This window comes from Pinus tabuliformis, chromosome 8 (genome assembly GCF_031772625.1).
Source record: "Pinus tabuliformis cultivar Carrire ecotype Pingquan chromosome 8, CPIR1, whole genome shotgun sequence".
Taxonomy (NCBI): Eukaryota; Viridiplantae; Streptophyta; class Pinopsida; order Pinales; family Pinaceae; genus Pinus; species Pinus tabuliformis.
This window is the reverse complement of record NC_142294.1, coordinates 1,883,688,998-1,883,712,018: the sequence shown is the minus strand read 5'-3', so window position 1 is coordinate 1,883,712,018 and position 23,021 is coordinate 1,883,688,998. Positions and strand designations below refer to the sequence as shown.

The 23,021-nt window shown below is 40.5% G+C and overlaps 1 long non-coding RNA gene and 1 pseudogene across 3 annotated transcripts in view; both read left to right on the top strand.

The window, feature by feature from the left end:
- LOC149243921 (uncharacterized) overlaps window positions 1–23,021 on the top strand; it is a 109,856-nt gene that overhangs the window by 61,606 nt on the left and 25,229 nt on the right. For all 3 annotated transcript variants that reach the window (XR_016246715.1, XR_016246716.1, XR_016246714.1), the window contains one exon: window positions 1,234–1,338. This is a non-coding gene — a long non-coding RNA (uncharacterized LOC149243921). The remainder of the gene's footprint in view (window positions 1–1,233; window positions 1,339–23,021) is intronic.
- LOC149243922 (uncharacterized) overlaps window positions 2,700–23,021 on the top strand; it is a 38,731-nt pseudogene continuing 18,409 nt past the window's right edge.

Here is a 23,021-nt window from a genome sequence, read left to right as displayed (position 1 = left end):
ATGCTCATAATCCACAGTTTGTACCCATTCTTCATCAAAAACTTCCAGGGTTATTTCATCTAGTAGAGCTCCCAAGAGATCCATCTCTAGGCAAATGTGGGCAAAGGATGTATACTTTCCCCACCTAGTGGCCTCTGATATTTTTACAAAGTGCCCTAGTTTGTTTCCTATTGCTATTAATGATTTTGGCTGCCAATAATCCAATGGTAAGAAGTAGAGCCTTACCCAAACCGGGACCGAGGTGAAAGTCTCGCGCTCCGGGACAAAATTCATCACCCAAGGCCACATATAGAGGTCTGCCGCAGCATAAAAGTAGGGCCCTCCTTCAAACACCCTGTCTTTATCCTCAATGTTATTGAAGGCTACAGTGAAGAAACCCTTTGAACCTAGGTGTAGGTCTATACTCCCTTTAGGTTTCCAGTGATTCCTTATCCAGGACAGTAAATCTTTCTCCATTGGCCATAACCCCATAAATTTAAAAATAATTGCGTAAGTCACCATGTGTTCCCTATTCGCCTGCAGTGTTGGATCACTTAACACCACCCTGGGTGTGATAGTAGTCCTAGGCTTACACGGTCCAATTCGATTTCTGGTGTCTACTTTCTGGTTTTCTCCTTCTGTTCTTTTTTCTCTTCTGACTTCTTCCCGCTCATTTTCTTGTTCCTGTGTACCTCTGTTATTCTGATTCCCTCCTCCTAAAATACCTGTTTTAGCCTCCAGAGGTTTCTTGCTTCGATTGGAGACTGCCTGACTATAGGAGGGAGTGGAACTCCCCCCCCTACTCCCCTCCATGGTGCCCAACACTTAACTTCTGCTGCAAACCCTAGCTCTACAAATCCCCCCAATCTCAAAAATGTAATCTAATCTCAATATCGTTAAACTGTTATACTTGATATGCTTGTAGATTGTGCTTTCCAGGATGTACTGGATACCAAAAAACAAAAAAAATTCTTAACAAGGCTATAAAGGAGCCTTCTTGAGAGTCAAATAACATAGAAAACTAAATGCAAATATTGGCCAAAGCTTTTGTTTGACACTGTATACACTTTAACCGACATGAAATATGTAGTTTTCATGGCACCGTTGGTGTCGAAGGACCTGATGTTTATCATGTATAGATTTTGACACACCAATTTGAGAGACTACATTTTTATCAAGTATTTAACTGTTTTACTCATATTTCTCTTTTAGTGTATTGATTGGTTTGTATGCCTCTATTTTTTGGATGTGAAGGAGTATTACATCGAACATATAGATGGTTGCCCAGTGAACTCAGATGCAGAAGAACAATGAGTAATCCATTATTTGGAGGCAGCCATGGAGAGAAGGGTCCCTAAGGTATGTCACATTATTCATATAAGAATTTTGACATAAAACGAAAATATTATGAGCTTTTAGGGATATATACTCACATACATAGACATATGGATAGATAGATATGTATACACACATAGATAAACAACGATATACACATACTCATAAATAGATATACAAATACATAAATTGTGGTCAATTTAGGTGAGTTCCCTTGAATTGTTTGACAAACTGAACATATGGCTGGTTGGCGATAAGAAGTGTTTGATTTGATCCAATCTGCATGGGTTGAGACTTGAATTGTGTAGTGGTGATCATGTTGGTATTCTCTCTAATGTCACATGGATATTTCGTGAAAATGGACTTGAATTTATAAGTGTTCCCCATGATGAGGTTCTCTTTTTGTTTTTCTAATTGTCTTTTTCACCATGGGCTTGAGGCATTTATTAACTCTGTCAAGATTTGGAAACCATTCCTTAAACATTTTAGATGGATAATAGGTGCAATATCTGACCTTAATATTTCTTCTTATAAAAGGCATTTCCTCATGACATATAGGAATATTTTCTTTAGCAATAATGATTTTTCTTAGTTTTGATTATCGTTATGATGCCTTATAGATAGATTTAAATCAACCAATTTCAATGGTTTCATGTTATGCTTCATTATCTGAGCCAAATCAGGTATGGGCTAAAACTATCTACCTTCAATACTCCAACAAACAAGAAATTTTCAATATCAAGAACACTGGGGATATTGCTAACTATGTTCTGATGGTGAATATTGAGGGTGTAGAGGCTAGTGATGGTAGCATTGGTGTTCTACATTTTTTAAGTCTTTAAAACTTCACAATGAAAAGATCAAGACTTCGAGTAGAAAAGGTATTTTAGCCTCTTTAAGTCAATGATCTAGGAGGATCCTCAATCTTATCCAAGTCCAAAGGTCTCAGATGTTCCCATAAATAGTTGCAAGATGAAGAGCTCATCGCACTGAATCCGACAGTGTCTTTGGTTTCACATTTATCCTACAGATGAAGGAGAAATTGGTTGTTGAAGTTTATGGCAAAAGGGTGAAAAAGGGGCCTTCCTGGCCATGTGGCATTCACATAGCTCAACAAGTGGAAGTGGTCAAATCAACGCAATGAAAAAGGTCAAAGTTCAGTTTTTGGGTTTGATTGGTTAAAAGGTGCATACGTTAATTAATGTGGGTGCATTAATATGTGCATGGTGATCCTTTGAGTAACAAACTACATGTTATACCCTAAATAGTATGGTGGCGCAGTTTTCAAGTGCCAAACCATATTTTAAAACCATATAATAACTATGGCGCAGATACAAAGTTGAAAACTATATATTAAACTATATATATCACCATGGTGGGATCAAAATTCTTCTATTTTACTACAAGAGACAATGAAGTATGTTGAAAATAAAGTCGTTATAGTTGGTACAAATGTGCGGAAATTTTGTGAAGAAGTCATTCAAGATATCCTTCCAACAGGTCCCGACTTTTCTATCAAAAGCATAGCTTCTGACATATCTCTTGAATTTGTTGAAGAGTTTGAGTTGTTTGAAAAGCCAAAATAAAATCCAAAAAAGTTACATGCTTTAAATGTGGAATCTGAGGCTTATCCCAAATTGGAGCAGAACTATGTTCCTAGTGAAAGCTTATCTTCTCACACGTCTATCAACTTTACTGAAGAGTTTGACACTTCCCCAAATCAGAAAAAGTTGGACATTTTGAATGTGGAATCTATGGTCTCTTCGAAATTGGAGCAGAACTATGTGTAGGTTTTAACCCTGTACAAAAATTACCTGCATATGAATTCTAAAACACAGAAAAAAACAATGTGAGAGCATAACACATAAAACACATATACACAGAGATTTTCCCCTGGATCCCAAAACCGGGACTACCAACTTGATTTTTCATTATGTTCCTTTCAATGTTACAATACATATTTATACATGCCGAAGCATCCAATACCATGGACCGAAAACCATCGCGTCCAAAACCATGGACCAAAAACCACCGCGTCCAAAAACATGTGAGAAAAACATGCACAAAACCATAGGTAGGTCCGCCCAAACAAATATAGGGTTCAAAACCAAAATTTTTCGGGGCACTGCTCCAAACCCCATAGAGTGGGGTTACCTGCACCCCTTAAACCCCCTATGACTCCCCACACTATGCAATCAGTTCAACGAAGGGGGAGCTCCACCCGCCTTCTAACCCCCCAGTTAACTACGTGGGCTAGTCATGGAAATAATATAACACAACCCAACATTCTCCCACTTGTTTTTTTCTTTCCACAGGGGGCCATAAGAGAGCTTAGTCATTTATCCAGCCCTGCAACGCCCATTGTTTCTCTACACTGAGAGAACTTCTCAGAGCTCACATATTTTGTCAATGCATCTGCAGTATTCTTCAAAGTGTCCACCTTTACCAACAACACCTTTTTTTCTTCTATCATATCCCTTACAAAGTGATATTGAACATCAATGTGATTTTTCTTTGAATGATATGCAAGGTTTTTTTCCAAGAATATTTCACTTTGGCTATCACAATTTATCCTTATAACTCCCTGTACTAACCTCATACTTGAACACAATCTCTGCAACCAAACTGCTTCCTTGCTTGCATGAGTGGCTGCCATGTATTCTGCCTCTGTAGTTGATAGTGCCATTATAGATTGTTTCTTACTCATCCAATTGACTGCACCTCCAAATAGGTTAAACACATACCCACTTGTAGATATTTTCTAATCTAGATCTCCAGCCCAGTCTGCATCAACAAAGCCACGAATATCCAACACTCTGTCCAATCCTGGTCTTCCTTGGTAACACAAACCATAATCACTAGTGCCACGCAAATACCTGAAAACCCGCTTCACTGCTGTCCAGTGCTCCTTCTCTGGTTTTGACGTAAACCTGCTTAATACTCCCACTACATGTGCAATGTCTGGTCTCGTACATACCATCGCATACATTAGGCTACCGACTGCACTTGCATATGGAACACGGGACATGTCCTCTTCCTCTTCTTGTGTCTTGGGACACTGTTCAGCAGATAAATTTACACCTACAGGAATAGGAACCTTCACCGGTTTACTATCCTTCATATTAAACCTCTACAATATTGTCTTGACATACTTCCTCTGGTTTAACCAGAGCTTCCTCTTTGTCTGATCTCTTTTAATTTCCATGCCCAAAGTATAGTTTGGAGCACTAAGATCTTTCATGTCGAATTTGGAGGACAAATGGGTCTTCAAATCCTAGATAATTTCATTGTCATTTCCAACCGACAACATATCATCCACATACAAGACCAGATAAATAACATAGTCGCCAATTAATTTAAAATACACACAATGATTTGCTTTGCTTTTGGTGAAGCCAAGTCCTCGTATAAATGTATCAAATTTCTGATACCACATCCTTGGTTGTTATAGACATATTTGGGCACTGCAACCCCAATCTCATATGTCCATAAACCAAAGGCTTCTAAGCCCCTAAAAGTGTTGTTTCATACCCTAAAGGAACAAGGTCAGCTGATTACATCATCTCCTAGAAGTTCTCCCTGAAAAAGTACTCAGAACTGATCAAAACTGGACCGTAAATACTGCTCAGTGCTAAGGGTGCGATGCATCTCACTTACTACATGTAGAAAGTGTGATGCATACTGAAAAGCCCTTCTATAGGGTGTGATGAGCGAGAGCAGACAAATGGCAGAGGCAACTGGCTAGGTGGAAACCCAGAGAATCTTCTAGAAACTGCCCATTTGACAGCTGCCTTTCTGAATTTGCCCAGGGATGAGTAAGAGATCATGAAGTCTCCAAGTGGAACCAAGAACTATCAGAGAAATGACACTAATAAAAAACCCAGTAGCTGACTCACCCACTTGCAAATATCTATATATTGATCCCTCATCGTAGAGATCCAGAGGCTGGAATTTTGTAGCTTGTAAGGAAGTGCTGTTGGTTTCTCTGTGGAACATCATAGTGTTGGGTGATCTAGCTTTTCATGAGGTGAAGAGGGCTTTCATGCTGGGAGGATGGCGCTGGGTCAGATCAATGGGTTGTAATCCTCTCTTCTACTACTTCTATCAATAAAGCTATTTGACTTTTCCTCCATATTCTTGTATATATCTGAATCTTGTATTGATATATGCATTTGTATGGTTAATATATATCTGATCCTATATTGTTTATGGTTATAGATCTCTATGCTTTGATGGTATTATGCTGCTTTGACTCTACAGGTGTTCTTTGAAGCGGGACAAGTAAGGAAAGAGTGGCAAAGCTCTGTCAAAGGGGAGAGGAAACAAGCAAGGAGCTAAGCGAAAGACTGAGGTTGGTACTCTCTGCTTCTCTCTCATCTATTTCTCATAAAGGAAAACACAAGTGACTTTAGTTTGTTTGTTTCTAAGATAGCTACCTGTCTTAGTGGGACTAGCACCTCTGAATGGACACTAGTTTTCCCGATAACAAAATGGCGACTCCACTGGGGAGCATGTTAGTGCCTAGATTTTCCTCAGGCTGAAAAGGTAGGATCCAGCGCCAACATCAAACTACGCTCAGCTTGGTAGCTAGCCCTACTAGGTCAGGAGAGGGCTCTCTCCGGGTCAATCTCAGCAAATTATAATCACTAAAGGCTTGAGATGACTGCTTTAACTACCGATCTTAGGCTAGGTATATGTGTGCAAGAGTTTGACTGAATAAAATGATGATTTGTTGGCTCAGATGAAAAGGCAGATTTTAGGTGCGGGGAATGAGGCTCAGTCTTGCAGAGGTCTCAATGGGGCAAGGTAGGCAATTGTTTATGGCACTTAAAATCAAATGAGATGGAAGGATTAGACAGGTGAGGAGCTGAAGAGGGCAAGGAAAGTCATGGATCCTCTCCAAACAGCTAAAAACATCAAGAAACTAAAGCAAACCTCAAGTAGAGCACTGTAATTTCAATGGATTCTACTTACACTCTTGTTTGTTTAGTTAAGAAGACACAAGATAGAGAATGGCATACATAACACATAAGAAAATTCACAATTAAAAAAGAAAGCACTGTATCAAGACAAATTGCCACATGGATCCCAAAGAGTGCTGCAAACCCTGGTCTCAATTCCTTAGCCAAAATGCTGATATGAGTGTACAATGAAGCTCAAGGCTTTCTCAAAAGTCCAACCATGCTAATGACTGAAAAATCACATAATATAGACAAACCATAGCTCATCCTAACCTCTAGGGGTCGAGCTCACATGTTTAGGTGCTATTTCAACCAATTCTAAACTGAGAACTAGAAATCAGGCAGTGGAACAGCATGCCTCTAGAAACAAGGGAACTGATTCATTCAGTTTCAAACAACATTTTAACTAATGAATCTACCTCCATAAGTGAAAATTTGACATATTTACATCATGATCCATCAATGTACATTAAATTACATCACAAATTTGCCATTAAGAAGGTGAAAAAGTCAAACTGGCCAAAGCTGGGTGAAAAATAGAGTAATACTTGGTCAAACTGGAAATTTTTCCTTTATGCGGCGCGCCTGATTCTCTATGCGTAGTGCCTGTTTGGACCCACTTTTGGGGGCCTTCTTGGTGTTAAAATTGGCTCCAAGTGTTCTTGTTGGAAAGGTCTACTTGTCTACTTTCCAACCCAAGTATAATTTTTCAATTTGGCATCAATTTGCCCCTCCAAAACTCAGTTCTCCCAAGGCTGCTTCCTATGTGTCAAAATAGGGGCAGTAAGGTCATTTTTTGAGTGTTTTTGACCCTTTTGAGGGCTCAAAACCTGCCCAAATTTCTTGGCCATAAGTAAGCAAGTATAATTTTTCATGAAAAATCCAAAAATACTAATTTTTTGTGATTTGGAGCCTCCTAGCAAAAGCGAGCGCCACGTGGCGCGGCGCATAGGGCAGAAATTCCTGTTTTTTATGCAAAAAAATTTCCAAAATGCAAAAATTGCTCCAAATTTTTTGAAATTTGGGCTGAGTCTTCTCTATCAAGAGCTATGTTGGGCCAAGGAAGCCTAAGCCAATATCTGAAGTCCTTCATGCTCCTTTCGCCTCTTTGGTGCCTTCTTCAATTTTGCTTTTAAGCTCTTGATTCTCGCCTTGTAGACTTTGTTTCTCGCCATGTAATGATATGCCATATGTCTCAACAATGTCTTCTCCTTGTTGGCCTTCCTCTGTAGGTGAGTCACTGTGTGTCTCCTCTTCATGATCATATGAGGGATAGACTCAATCTTTGTTAGTGGGTGAGCTGTCTTGATGAGGAATAGGAATTTTATGGTGTTTCTTGATTTTCGGCCACCAAGGGAAAAATGATATGAGGGATTGTAGAGGGAGGGAAAAATGAGGGATTTTTGGACTGTTAGGATAGGGTTTATCTAGGGAAACAGGGGATTAGGGAGTGATATGGGAATTTTAGGGATAACAACTAGGGTTTGGGAATTTATATTTAGGATTTAGGAAATGGGAATTGGGAAAAGGGGTAGATGATTTTGGGAATATGGGAATTAGGGAATGGGGAATAAGGTGAGAAAATGAGTGAAGGAGTGGAAAAATGAAGAAATGGGAGAATACCAAAACAACAATGCAAACCCTAGACAAAAATTTCTTGGGAAATGGAAAAAATTTAGGGTTTGATTTTGTGACACAATCCACCATAAATTCTATAACAAACTCTTTCACTAGCCAAGAGGAGAACTGCACTTACTTGGTCATTGGAGGTTTCGGGCGATTTGAGAAAGTTTTCAAGCAAAATGGGCTTGGAAGCTCTATGCGCTGCGCATCAAACCCAACACACTGTGCTAGTTATGTGTGCCGCACTCGTGTAAATTTGCACTGGAAATCACAGCCCAATGTGCCGCACTAGTTATGTGCACCGCGCCAGTTGCCCAATGCGTCGCGCCACCAAACCCAACGTGTAACACTTTTTACAGGAGCCTTTTGGAGGCCTTCCTAGTGTCCAAATTGAGCACGGGATAGCTCGTTAGAAAGGTTATTGAGCGTGATTTCCAACCCAACTAGAATTTTTCAATTTGGAGTTCATTTTCTTTGTCAAAAATCAAATCTCCCAAGACTGGTCAAAATGTGCAAAATGAGGCTGCCTAAAGGCAGAGTGCTGTCGCAGTCAACTTTTGAAGGTCTTCCTCAACTCCAAAGTGAGTGCATGATAGCTCATTGGAAAGATATTTGTGTCTAGTTATCATTTGAATCATAAAACAAGCCATTTGGCCAACCAAGCTAGGAGAAAACTTGATTTTCCCAAGGTCACTTCAGAGGTGCATCAATTCTCCCGAGGCAACTGTATTTTTGACATTTCTCTTAAACCATGACACCTGTGTAAAAATTGAAGGAGGTTTTTCTTCCTTGGCCTGTTTTGGACAGAAACCTCTCCCAGTGTTCCCAAATTCATCTTTTATTTCTCAAAAACATCATTGGCGTAAAACCTATCCCGATGTGTGGAAGAGGGGGTTTGTTGAAATGAAGCGAAATGAAGGGGATAAGGGGCTTCTAAATTCTTGAGAAAATTTTGGGAAGTAGGGAGGGATGTTAGGAAGTATAGGAAAGTAGAATTTCAGAAATTGAGTGAGGGGAAGAGGTCCAAAAGGGAAAAACACAGGCCTAGCCTAGAAAATTGTCAAGTTGTAGCAAGAAACTAGGGTTTGTGCGAACATGAGGAATTTGAGGGATATCAGTGATGGGAAGTGTTTAATAAGGTACATTAAGGATAGGGGAAGGTGTATGAACATCAGGATACAAGTTTTGTTGATGATTTAACCATCCAAGAGAAATTACCTTCAAAACCCTAGAAGAGGGAAATGAACTTTACCTAGGCTCAACTGAAGTATGAACAAGGTGTAAAATGACTCATTGAAACCTGACATGATGATGACAACCCTCTGAATGATGGTACACTCAGTTGAATGGTGACATGGACCGACATTTGGACAAGAGTAAAAGCAAACCCTAGACCTAATGCCTAGTGACCAAATTTTGCTTGAAGACTCACTGAAATGACAAAATTTGACCGTGACACCTTAAAATCACTTTGTAAGAGCATGTTTGATCACTGGAGGAAGGCTGCAAAGAATGAAACTAACATAGCGAATAACTTGTTTGCTTGTTTATATTTGTTTGCTTTATAAACTACAGACGGAGCCTGAATTTAAGCCAGCTAGCCTTCGAATTGCTTTTGCTATGCAACTGCAAAGTAGATCAACGTTGCTTCAGTCAATCTCCGGGTTAGTTATTGAACTGAACATATGACTTGCAAACATCTTAAGTTCCCTGGTGGTAGCTCAAGTAACCACATTAGATCAGCCCCTATGCTTTGTGTTTACTGCCTATCATTAGCTCATCCTAAATCCCTGAACTAAGCTATAAACTATGAGCAAAAAACCAAGCCCAATCTCGTCCCTAGACCATCGCACTATCTCTCACTGGCAGTCTGGATGCATCGCACCTCCCGTGTGCTGCAGGTGAGATGCATCCCTGTTTCTCTGTGTTACAGGTGCGATGATTAGGTAAGACTATTTATGCCTCCAGATTTTGGTTCTCTTCATTGTCTTCAGCTTTATTCAGTAGTTTTGCTGTCTGTGATCAATATACCACTGTTGAAACTCCCTTCCTTTGCATTATTCAACCTCCATAGTTCAAAGAATTGTGAATGTTTTTATATATTTATTGTCATTTACAGTTCTCCTTTGCAAACAGTAGCTTAGTCGAACTATCGTCTTTTGATTTGAAAGTGTCGCAAGTGTCGTTTTCAGGTAAAGAAAAGAATATTCCTCTTTTTGATAGTCTATTACACTTTTGCCATTGTATTTGATTTGAATTAATAGTACTTCAAGTGTCGAAAGAAATTTTAAATTCGAAATCACAAAGTGTCGGCTTAGTCTTCCTTTCGTTTTTTGAAAAGAAAATTGTTAGTACTGTCGCTTTGAAAGAAAAATAGTTCAGATCTGTACTTAGCATTCTTTTTGTCATTCACACATTAAGAAAGTGGAAAACAAATACATGTGTGTGCATGTGCATTTAGACTGCTTGTGGAGATTGATTTAGGACATTGCATCTTAGTGTGTGCTCTCTGCTCTATGTTGAAAGAATTTCACTTCTCTTTCCTTAGTAGCTAGGATTTTCATTGCAAAAAGAAAAATAAACAACTGTTTATCATCTTAGATTGCATATTTAGGAATTGTATATCTACATCACATGGTGAACCTTAAAGGCAAAATTTTTAAAAAAGATCAACTGTAAAATAAATTTCAATGAACATAAAAACGCTTTGGAACCTAACGCACAACATTTAGAAGTCTAGGCTAGAGACGTATTCTGGCGTCGTAAAACCTGGTAACTATCACTTTCATCGTAGGTTGGGTGATTCCTCCTCTTTGAGACGACAAGTGCCAGTACGGACTTGTGCTCCCATGTACCGTTGAGTATATATTGGGAGACCACAATAGGCTATATCCTTTATCCTTAGGAAGCCGTGTCTGCCGCCCTATCGATCACAATGCATTGAACACAGCATTCGGGAAGATTGACCGCCGTACCATAAAAAGTATTCTGCAGTTTTGCAATTGGTTTGGTAATCCCTTTGTCTAGATTTCCAGAGTAGTCAATTTCGTTCCTTTTCAGACTCCTTAAAAGAAAAGGTCCATCTGATCACTTGTCACTTCGGGCTCATTAAAAATCGAAGGCGACTAGAGTCATCTTTAGCTTTTTCTCGACTCTTAAAAATTGAAAAAGCAAGTTGTGTCAAAGCGTCATAAAATTTATTTTATTCAGAATAAAATCACTGTTCCCTCATTGGTCTTAGGTTGAGAAAATGGAGTCCACCAATCAAGGATTTCCCCTTGGGGGGAATCCTAGTCCCTTCTCCTCTTGGGGAGATGTTGGTGCACCTCATATGGCCACATTGTCCCTTCTAGGACTGACAATTTGCCTGCCAGTATGGCTTTTCTCGACCTCTGTCGTTCAAAACACCGTGATTCCTAAGCAATCAAGTCAGTAACTGGATGATACTAGACTTATCCCCCAACCTTCTACTTCGTTTGTTTCTCCCTCTCCTTCTTCCTCTTCGCTTGGTGAAGCTAGTAAAACTAAAAACTAAGTAACTGAGAAGAAGAAGAAAGGGAAGGAGAAGAAGAAGAAGAAGCTAATGGCAAAAGGGGGCAACCATAAATCGTCTGGCGAAAATCTACACACTGCACAATCCAAACCTAAATCTCCATGTGTCATTTGCAAGGGAGACCACTATCATCGAGATTGTCCTTGCATCCCACGAATCTTAAGGGACTGGTCTCCCCGCTTGCACAATTCAGTGTCCTCAACCTCTTATGATCATGTTGAAAGTACACTGTCAACTAGTGAAAATGAAGTCAATGGACAAAAAGGCAGATCTAAAATTCCTTGTAGACTGTGTGAAGGCGATCATGTCATCCACCGTTGTCCCTTCCTATGTGAAGCTAAAAGAGTCTTGGATAACCGTCCTGCTTCACTGCTATGGCTTCTTCCTGGATACAAGAAACTCTTGCCGAGTCCATCACTAGTTGAAAATCCGACTGACACACCATTGTGGTCAGTCGAAGCATCTATCATTGAAGATAAACCCTCTAAGTCCACACAGGACCAAAGTCAACAGGTCGAGACGGCAGTCGACCCTTCAGAAGGTCTACCTTCAGATGATACAGTCACCAAAGAGAATGAGAATGACACCGTTCAAATTCTTTTCGTCAACATAGAATCCGATGAACATGGGGGCAATCTATCCATTCCTTTATCGCAGGAAGGAAGTTTGTTAGAGATTTACCTGGCCGTTTATTCGGTCCCTCCTCCAAGCAATCTAGTTGTTTCCTTCGATTGGAATCTACTAGGCAGACCCCGTCTACCATCTAATGTACCATTCCGAATCATAGTACAAGCTTACAGAATGATCATGGTTGGTACTATCATAGATGAAGGGGCTTCTGTGAGTATCCTTTCCTCAACTTCTTGGAAAGCGCTTGGTTCACCATCGCTTCTGCCTGAGATTCAAAATCTATGAGGCTTCAACAAAGGAACTAGTCAACCATTAGGTATCCTTCCAAGTTTTCCTATAACTTTGAGAAGGAAAACCGTTTATCTGAACGTGATCGTAGTCCAAGGGCCATTAGATTACAATCTACTGCTTTGGCGTGACTACAGTTATAGCATGGGAGCTATTGTTTCCTCACTTTTTCCAGTGATGTGTTTTCCACATGAAGGCAGATTGGTCCAACTCGTAGACCAACTTTCATTCCCCGGTTCAAACATAGGTAATAGTCAAGTGCTATCCCTAACTGGTCTTTTTGCACAAGGAATGTCTCATCAATCTCTTGTCAATCCACTTGATGAGCACGAGTGATTCGGTGAATGTGACTAAACCCAGGAGGCATGCGCCCTAGTCTGCTTTGGCAGGAAAACCCCAGTTATAAGGTAGGTTTCCGCATACGAATATGACTAGTCTGACACACCCGTCTGTTTAGGAAAATGGGATTAGATTAGAATAGGATTCCCACTTCAAAGGTTAGGTGATTGGAACTGGAATCACCTTCGTCCATTTCGATGGACAGAGCCAAGGAAGTTTTTTGTTTGCTACGTAGGTGGAACAATCTTGCTAATGCAAGAACTTCTGTATGGTGACCTAGAAACTCTACTTCTTTATACCTGGGGGCATGAAAACCTTTTTGCATGCAAGTGAAAAGCGACCATTTATTTTCTTAGTTTGTAGATTCTTAACCCTTTAAACTCGTAGGTTGGTCATTCCTAGCTTGCATAACACAAGGCTCCGGAGCAAAGTTTCGAATGGGGAAAGCTCCCTAAAAAATGAACATATCGATGAGACATCCTTATTATACGACTGGCATGAGTAGTGTTACGCGAAGTTCAAGCTTGTTAAAAAATAAACCTAGCGATGAGCAAATGTTCCCCCAAAGTTTAAGCTCATTAAAAAATGAACCCATCCTTCAGTAAATAACCATTGCAATCTCATAATCATCAGCTTTTGAGCCTTGGTCGTGTTCTTACCATCACTTCCACTCCTTTTTTAGCTGATCATACACCTCCATTTGATTGTTTACCCCTTTTTAGGAACAACTACGATGAGTGATTCTATTAGCCATCTTCTTTACACTGCCGTGATTGAAAAAGTTCCAAACCTTACTTGGAACCAGCTGCTATCCGAAAACATCACTCGTTCCTCAAAAAACGAGTCTCCTTTAAGCTCTTTTCATCTGACTCGTAAAATATGAAAGGATTGTCGAGAAATTGGCCTCTCCAGCTCGTTAAAGTGATTGGAAGTGTCGTCCCTCCTCTAGATTTTAATCTTTTTGGACCTGAGGGATCATTACACAAAAATATCGATCGCTTTTCTTGTTCGGCTCGTTAAAACTATTGAAAATTCATCCCTTTCGTATTATTTTATACATTTTCGGACTTAAGGGATTATAGTACGAAAAAGGACTACTGGAGTTGCCTTTCCGTCTCTTAGACTCTTTAAAATTGAAAAGGACCGAGTTATCTTTATCGTTAAACTCATTAAAACAATAGTGACAAACTTGTCCATGCAGACAAGAGCGAGTTTTACTGTCGCTAGGCTCGTTAAAAGATAGCGACGAGTTTGCCTGAAGGGAAAATTATAGAACAAGCATATGTTATCCTCCTCAAGCTTGACAAAAATAAAGAGGTACTGGTCAGCAATGACTGGGGAAAAATTGGGAAGAAAACTTAAAGAAAATTTATTTGTAGCGGGTCGCTCTTGAACATGACACTTTCACTCCATCACCATGATTGAGTCGAGTTGGGTTATTCCGTTCACTAGTCATATCACCATTGGTCTTCCTTACCATCCATTTTTGGGGTTAACACTGCCAATCCATTTTAGTGTCGCCGATATGTTCAAGAGAAGTCACTCAAAGAATTCACCAACCCAGCTTACATCTCATTCACTGCAATACCTTCACACTTCATTCTTTCATGACCGCCACCCTGAACCTTGTATCATAAGATTGTTTTCACCTCCACAAAATCATTGGCTCCATTTCGTGTCGTAGATGTGGGATTCAGTAAGGCCTTCCTATGACGGGTCACTTCTTGTCGACATCAGCTTATTATCCAAGAAGTTGACTTAGGAACAACCCTTTCAGTACTTTGAAGCTTGCATGCCTCAATGGCAAGTTTCTCACTTCCGGCAACAGGTTTACATCAATGGCCTTCGACCAGAAGATTTTGTGTGGTGTTCGACATTGACTCATGTATTTGCACCACGTGAATTGTACTGCCGTACCTTGAGGGTCATCATCATTACCGGTGATTCCTCTCGCGCCTGTTAACAGCTTACATCATTGGTTGGTAATCAGGCGATGTCTTTCCATGTTCGACATCAAAACATCCTTTCACATGGATTGACTTGTACTTCGGGCGAAGATTGAATGAGTTTGAAGACCCCAGATCTAGTTTCATCCATCCGGGTTGCGATATATTCAGGAAAATAAAGACATCAAATGTACATCATAACTGCACAAATAATCATCCAAGCTAAGGGATGATGGCTCTACCAGAATCATCAATCTACCATACAGACGATTGTTTGTCTAATGTACGTGAAAATGAATTTATAAAGCTGAGAATGGGAATGCCCGCCTTAGCTAGATCATGAAAATATTATGAAGATAATGTATTGTATTGTATCTTATTACAGGTCACCTTCCAGTTCGAAAAACCTCGGATCCTCATGATAAAGCATTTCACCCGACATCAGAAAATTTACGACCTCATGCTTTAGGGGGCAACTGTTATAGACATATTTGGGCACTGCAACCCCAATCTCATATGTCCATAAAACAAGGGCTTCTAAGCCCCTAAAAGTGTTGTTTCATATCCTAAAGGAACAAGGTCAGCTGATTACATCATCTCCTAGAAGTTCTCCCTGAAAAACTACTCAGAACTGGTCAAAACTAGACCATACAGACTGCTCAGTGCTAAGGGTGCGATGCATCTCACCTACTACATGCAGAAAGTGCGATGCATACTGAAAATCCCTTCTGTAGGGTGCGATGAGCGAAAGCAGACAAATGGCAAAGGCAACTGGCTAGGTGGAAACCCAAAGAATCTTCTAGAAACTGCCCATTTGGCACGTGCCTCTTTGAATTCGCCCAAGGATGAGTAAGAGATCATGAAATCTCCGCGTGGAACCAAGAACTATTAGAGAAATGAAACTAATCAAAAACCCAGAAGCTGACTCACCCACTTGCAAATATCTATATATGGATCCCTCATCCCAGATATCCAGAGGTTGGAATTTTGTATCTTGTAAGGAAGTGCTGTAACGCTGTTGGTTTCTCTGTGGAACATCATAATGTTGGGTGATCTATCTTTTCATGAGGTGAATAGGGCTTTCATGCTGGGAGGATGGCGCTGGGTCAGATCAATGGGTTGTAATCCTCTCTTCTACTACTTCTATCAATAAAGCTATTTGAGTTTTCCTCCATATTCTTGTATATCTATGAATCTTGTATTGATATATGCATTTGTATGGTTAATATATATCTGATCCTATATTGTTTATGGTTATAGATCTCTATGCTTTGATGGTATTATGCTTCTTTGACTCTACAGGTGTTCTTTGAAGCGGGACAAATAAGGAAAGAGTGGCAAAGCTCTGTCAAAGGGGAGAGGAAACAAGTAAGGAACTAAGCGAAAGACTGAGGTTGGTACTCTCTGCTTCTCTCTCATCTATTTCTCATAAAGGGAAACACAAGTGACTTTAGTTTGTTTGTTTCTAAGATAGCTACCCGTCTTAGTGGGACTAGCACCTCTGAATGGACACTAGTTTTCCCGATAACATTGGTACAAAGACTTCTTTAACTTGTATACCAGTTCTTTCTTACCCTTCACCGTAACGCCTTCAGGTTTCTTCATGTAGATCTCCTCTTCTAGATCCCCATGAAGAAATATTATCTTCACATCCATCTATTCTACCTCAAAATTAAAAGCAACAACAACAGATAAAAGTAATCTAATAGAAGTTACCTTGGCAACCGGAGAAAAAATATCACCAAAATCAATTCCTGGCACCTGGAAATAACCTTTTGCTACCAACCGAGCTTTGTATTTCTCCACCTTTCCTTCTGCATTTGTATTCTTCTTGAACACCCATTTGCTGCATATGGGTTTCCTTACAGTTGGCAACTCCACCAGATCCCAGGTCTCATTTTTGTGCAAAGATGCCATTTCATCAACCATGGCCTCTTTCCAAAATTTTCCATCCTTTGAATCTACTGCTTCCTTCACAGTTATGGGATCATCATCAGTAATAAATAAAGAAAAAAATTGAACAAAAAGTAGATGGACTATACCTTTCTCGCTGCCTTCTTTCTCGAATTGATCTTCTTACACCTGGAGTTTGTAGCTCTTCATCCTCTGATTCCTCCTCTGCTGTAGAGTTTGATTCTTCCTCCTTTAGTTCAAAATCTATCTTCTCAAGTTCCTTTGGTTGTGTTAGCCTCCTGTTGCAACAGGGTTTCATCTTTCATGATTGACATTTTTACATGCCAAATATGTCGTACTTTGCAGGCTGCAGTGTTCCATATTTCCACAAGATGCCATGAAGTGTGCTAGTCCACATGCCACTGCTGTATTCCAATTTTGATGAGTCATTCCATTTTGAAGAGTTCATTTCAGTTAAGGGAAGGCTAAACAGTTTAATCTTGGCCTCCCTAGGTTTCAATTTCCTGTTTTAGAATATAGAGAATGTATCTGTCCAAACAGCTTAATCTTGGCAGATTTGTAGATAGGTAGAGAATCAAAGGGACCCAACTGCTTAATCTGGGCCCTTGGCAGAAATAAGTGTAGATCTAGATAGGAAACATTCAAAAGAAAAATTGTAAATCTGGGTCTGCAAATCTAAGTGCACCCAAATCAAAAGAAGAAAAAATGTTAGGTAAGTAGGCCGGGTAGGTAGCTGTGAGGTTGCAGAATGATGATTTATGATCAATTTTGTGTTACAAAGTGTTTTTGTCTTTTCAGATCACAGTTATCAGGCAGGTTTTTATCTGGAGGAGCTCGAGCTAGACATAACTAACTTCCCCTTCTTCTCATTTCCCAAGTCACTAACTAACTTCCCCAAAGAGGTCAAGATCTGCTTGATTCCTCTTAGTTCCATCATTTTCCATATCAGCTGCCTTGGTGAAAGTCTGCTTCGCTCAAGGATTTTATTTCTTTACAAGTTCTTTTCCCCAAAATTAGCCTAAGGACCCTTAACTTAGCGCTTTCTGGTCATCTACATATTAACTACTGACTGTATTATCTAAATCCCTAATCTGTATCCCCTTCCCTTGCTAAAACTATGTATATAAATCCCAAAAATATTAAATATCCCCTCCCTGGCACTATAGCCATATTTCTTCTAAGTCAGGGAAAAAATGGTCTATCAGGGGCTGTTTTTAGCCCATCCGTGTCATAGCAGGAGTTAGATGACACCTGGTCATGCTAACAACCTCTCCCCTAGCCCTAAAAACCCTTAAAAAACCCACTTTTGGCTCCCTTACCCTAAGTTTTTTTCATAAAAACATTTATCCGCGCTCATTAAACCCATACAACCCTCAAACTCCGTCGTTCCCTAAGTTTTAACCCACCGCCGCGCATTATTAAAATCGAAATATTCTGTGTATATTCCCGCCCTTTATCCCTCCGCCACCTCACCTTCGCTGCCAGTCGTCAGATCGCCCGCCCCACAAATCTACAGTGGGCGGGCCTTCCCATCTCCAAGCCGCCCGAAGGTTAGCGTCCGGAAGATGGACGGTATTCCTGCCGTACTCCCGCCACGCGTCGCCTTCTGGGCTGTGGCGGAGCCCCCTTCCCCAAAACCACCTCTGTTCAAAGGCGGTGTGCCCCAAAACCGGAAACCGCCTCCTACCCAGTGACGTCACCCGCTTGCGTCACCCCCTTGCCTAGTCATCTGCCTGCGTGGCCTCTTGCCACCGTACCGCCAAGTCACCCTGCCACGTGTCCTGCCACCGTGTCCCCTGTCATACTGCCACGTCACCTCCGTACATGATGATGTCATCATGCTGATGTCATCCTCCCACGTCATCCGCCGTACAAGGTCCCACCATGTTGACGTCATCAGCAATTTTGGCGCGAAGGGCGAAAATCGCACTTTGGAGCCCCGGAATCAGTTTCTGAGGCAGTTTTTGATGCGCGATTTGCGCCATCGCTCGATAAATTAAGCCAGAATGGGGAATCTTTTCATCACGCAACCCCCAGCAAGCCCGAAAGGCGCTGAATGACCCGTTTTTCTTTGCGAAGCACTCAGAAAGGAGCAGAAGACAGTTTTGAAAGAAACCGAGGGTCGAACAGTGGCCATTAAATGTTGATTTAATGCATAGCACATCAGAGCAGCAACCCAGTTTATTGTCAAAGAGTATCAGAGGAAGAAGAAGAGCCAAAGAGTATCAGTCAAGATTTTTTAGGGGCTCAAAGCACTTGAGCATTAATGAGTTCCCAGAAAGTCAAGTCAAGAGGCGTAAGCCGATCCTTGCCTTCAAATCACAATTAAAGCATTCAAAGCCACCGGACAGCAAAGAAGCAGAGACCCATGCTCATTTATTTCAGAAAACACTGCACCAAGCCACCGAGGACAACATAATTTACTCAGTTTTGATACGACTGCCCTCAGCGCAGCCTGAGATATTTTCACGCATTTATTTCTGATAGGATTAGGTTAAAGTAATCATCTTTTCTTTCATACCTGTTTAGGTCAAACTGTAAATAAGCAGTTTTGAAAAGTTTTTTTTCTATATATACGACCCACTGTATTGTTTCAAGAGTGGGTCGATTGATAACTCTCACTAGAGACTCGCACTGTATACCTGAGATTTTTTCTATAATCAAAGACTGCTGAAGAGTTGGAGTATGACGGCGTGATGTGTTGTTAAAGATTTCTGGAGACTAAATGTGGAATTCTTGTGCTGCAACCTGGAACAATAAGTGCATCTTACCTCTGTTTTATTGTTAACCACTATCTGAATAGCAGAAAGAAAGATTAGCTTAGAAGTTGTTTACAACACTCTATGCTCAATTTCTGCTGTTTCTATACGTTTTCATCTGAATGAATTGGTAATGAATATGAATTCCTTCTGGCTCATATTTACCCTAATTCCCCTATGTTGGCCAATTATCTAGGGATTCTTTCTTGCCCCTGGGTAAAGCTCTGTTACTTCCCTCTGTTAAGCTGAAAGAGAGATTCTTGATTGCCTCTCATTCCTTAGCAATCATTCCATCCTTTAAACCTGAAACATTGTTTCATGTGCAGCTACCTTGCTCCACATATATTTCCTGTGACCAAGAAAATGCACCACCGATCTTTCCTCCTCGACTCCATGCCCAATGGTTTGAAACTTATAAGACTATGCTTAGCCTCTCTACTTGAAGACATCAATCTTCCCACCAAAACCAAAACAAAAACCCCTCAAACCCAATACCTAGCCTAAAATCATTTTTAACAAATCTAAATCAGAAAGAGAGAGCCCTCTCTGATTGCAGGTTGGCTAGAACCTGTAGTCCAAAGTTGGTCTGTGGTTACCTTGGCCGTATCCCTTTTTACAACTTGAGGGACAACCTGAGTGATAACATAATGGCTGGTGAGTCCGCTGGGGAACTTTCCTCGGTTAATTTCATGAAGAAGGTTGTAAAAATCCACAGGAAAAATCGACTTTCTAATTGCTATATATCCCTTAAAACTACAGATGAAGCCTGAATGTCAGCCAGGAAGCCTTTGAAACTGTTCTTGTTTTACATTTACAGGAGTAGATAAAAGCTGCTTTAGTCAATCTTCATGCTAGTTTTAAGCTATACACAATTATTCAAAAAATCTGATCAGTTCCTTGCTAATTACAAAAATTTCCCAGAAAAATACCAAAAAACAAATTCGGAAGCTGGCTCCTAAGAAAAATCCACGATACACAAGGTCAAATCCAGATCCAGACCCTCCAGCTGTTTTTGAGAACCTGAACTTAATCCCAAAAATCCTTAGGAAGCAAGAAAGACAGGAAAATTTTGCTGATTTGAGTCTTGAAACAGCTTACCCTAGCTCTGTTCCAACTCCTGTCAAGGTTTTATTCCGGTCTACCCCTGTTTCCCTGTGTTCATCATCCACATCTCAAAGCACTCCTTCCACACCTCCATTCGTTGCAAATACCACAACTACTGCTGTTCATGTTATCCCAGTTATCCCTGTCGTCCCAATTGTTCCATTTATCCCCGTTGTTCCACTTATCCCTGCCAATATGGCCAATAGATATGCACCCCTGCAACTGCCTGCTAATCCTGGGGCTTTACCTCAAGAGTACCAATCTAAAACCACATATTTTGATAGTACTGGTCCTTTTACTGCCCTTCAGCACACTAAAAAAATGCAAGACTATTTTGAAAACTACGAGATAGACGAGGATAGCGTGAGAATGAGAATTTTTGTTCAAAGTTTAACAGGTGATGTAAGAACTTGGTTCAGATCACTTGCTGCAAATTCCATAACCACCCCAGATGAGCTTTAGCAATCCTTTACCAACAGATGGGAGAAACAGAAAGACCCCTTGCACATACTAGCCGAATATGATACAATTAAAAGAGGTCCTCAAGAGACTGTTTTGGAGTACTGTGCAAGATTCAATAATGTATATAACGCAATACCACAGAACCTAAGGCCTCCCCCTGATCTGGCCTTGTATAAATTTCCTGATGGATTCGACCCGGATATGGCATACCAGCTAAAAGAAAGAGCTCCTCAGACCCTTGCAGACATGCAAAACGTTGCTGTCAGCGTAGAAGCCAACTTAATTGCCAAGAGAAACAGAGCTAGAATGGAAAGAAGAACCACCTTTAAGGAAGAACCCTCAGCCTTTGATCAAAAGCTTGATGCTATTATTAGTGGCCTACAAAGGCTGGGAGAGAGAGTAGAAAATGTTGAGAGAAAAGCATCATGGGAAGGACAACAGTCTAATACCATAAGGAACCCAAATTTTAGGAAAACGTAGAACACAAATGCTGGTAGGTCTAACCAAGACCATGATATAAGATCCCCTTTTCAAGATAACTATGTTGAAGGATCTACTTCTAGTGAACCCATAGAGGACACTCACATGAACTTGATGGATATAAAGGGTGAGCATAAAAAATTTCTGAGCCAAGAAGACCAAAACGAACGTGACTGTAATCAGTTTCAGACTAAATCTGGCGAGTCTTTTGATTTTAAACGAGGTTACGATACTGCTGTGTATGAAGTACACAAACAATATAAGCTGAGAACTAGGACCATTAATATTTCCGAACCTAGCAAAACAAAGGATGGCAAACAGCCCAACAAGATTAAAGGCAAGGCTGTCATGACAGAACTAGCTGATATACCTCTCCCAAACCCACATCAAGTGACTGTAGAAGACATAACAGACCTGCAGCCTTCCAAAGATCAGCCTTTTCCACCTTCTTTCTCGAAAGAAAGCTCGAACAGTGTTCCAAAAAACTTTCCTGAAATTGAAAAACCGCAAGCAATCAGTCCTCATAACGCTGATAAACAAGAGCAAATTGCACATAATTCAAATGAAACAGAAAAAACTGCCATTATCAACACCAAAACTCCATTGGAAAAGCCATTTAATTTAGAGGCAGAAATAGCTAAGTTGAAGATATCCATTCCCCTCTCAGAACTTGCCAAACACAATGTATATAGGCAACAAATTCAAAGATCACTTCAAATGCCAGAGGTTAAGGATGATGTAAATGTTTTAGATGACACCCCAGAACTGCTGTTTGGCCCAGAGGTTAATGGGAAATCAACACATGGACCTGTCCCTCCCTTTTATATCAGCTTGCACATACATGACAAAGTCTTACACAACACTATGTTCGATTCTGGGGCATCGCACAATCTTATGTCCAAAGTAGTTATGGAAAAACTGAATCTTGATGTTACAAGACCTTACAAAGATTTATACTCATTTGACTCAAGTCAAGTGAAATGTCTAGGCCTCATCAAAGACTTGTGTGTCTCCTTAGTTCAATATCCAAATAAGACCATCCTCATGGATGTAGTGGTTGCTGACATTCCACCAAAATACGGTATGCTCCTGTCAAGGTCATGGGGAGCAAAGCTCCAAGGATCCCTTCAATTAGACCTTTCCTATGCCACCATTTCAGTCTTTGGGCAACCAAAGAGACTGTATAGAGAAACGATCATGAAATATGTGGTGAGTAGTGAGAGCAAGCCTGAAATTTTTCCCATTTACTCAATCCACTCTGATATGGATTCCTTTATTTTGTTTAATGATGATACAAATTCTTCAATTGATAATGAGCCCTTCGCTCTAGAGCAGCAAGCACACATCAACGAAGAGTCGGTTGCATATACCCATGAAACTGTCACAACAGTTAACGCAACCAGCATGTTACAAGAACATCCCCAAACAGAAATTGCAAATCTACCCAACCCTAAAACAGCTGAAACTCTTAGCACTAACCACAAGCTAGAAATCACATGGTATTTAGAGTTTGATGGCTCTGTCAACAAGTTAGGAGCAGGGGCAGGTGTCTGGATTCACAATACGCATAATAATCATGCACAAGGCCATGCCTATAGACTGAATTTCAAATGCACAAATAACATGGCAGAGTATGAGGCTCTGCTGT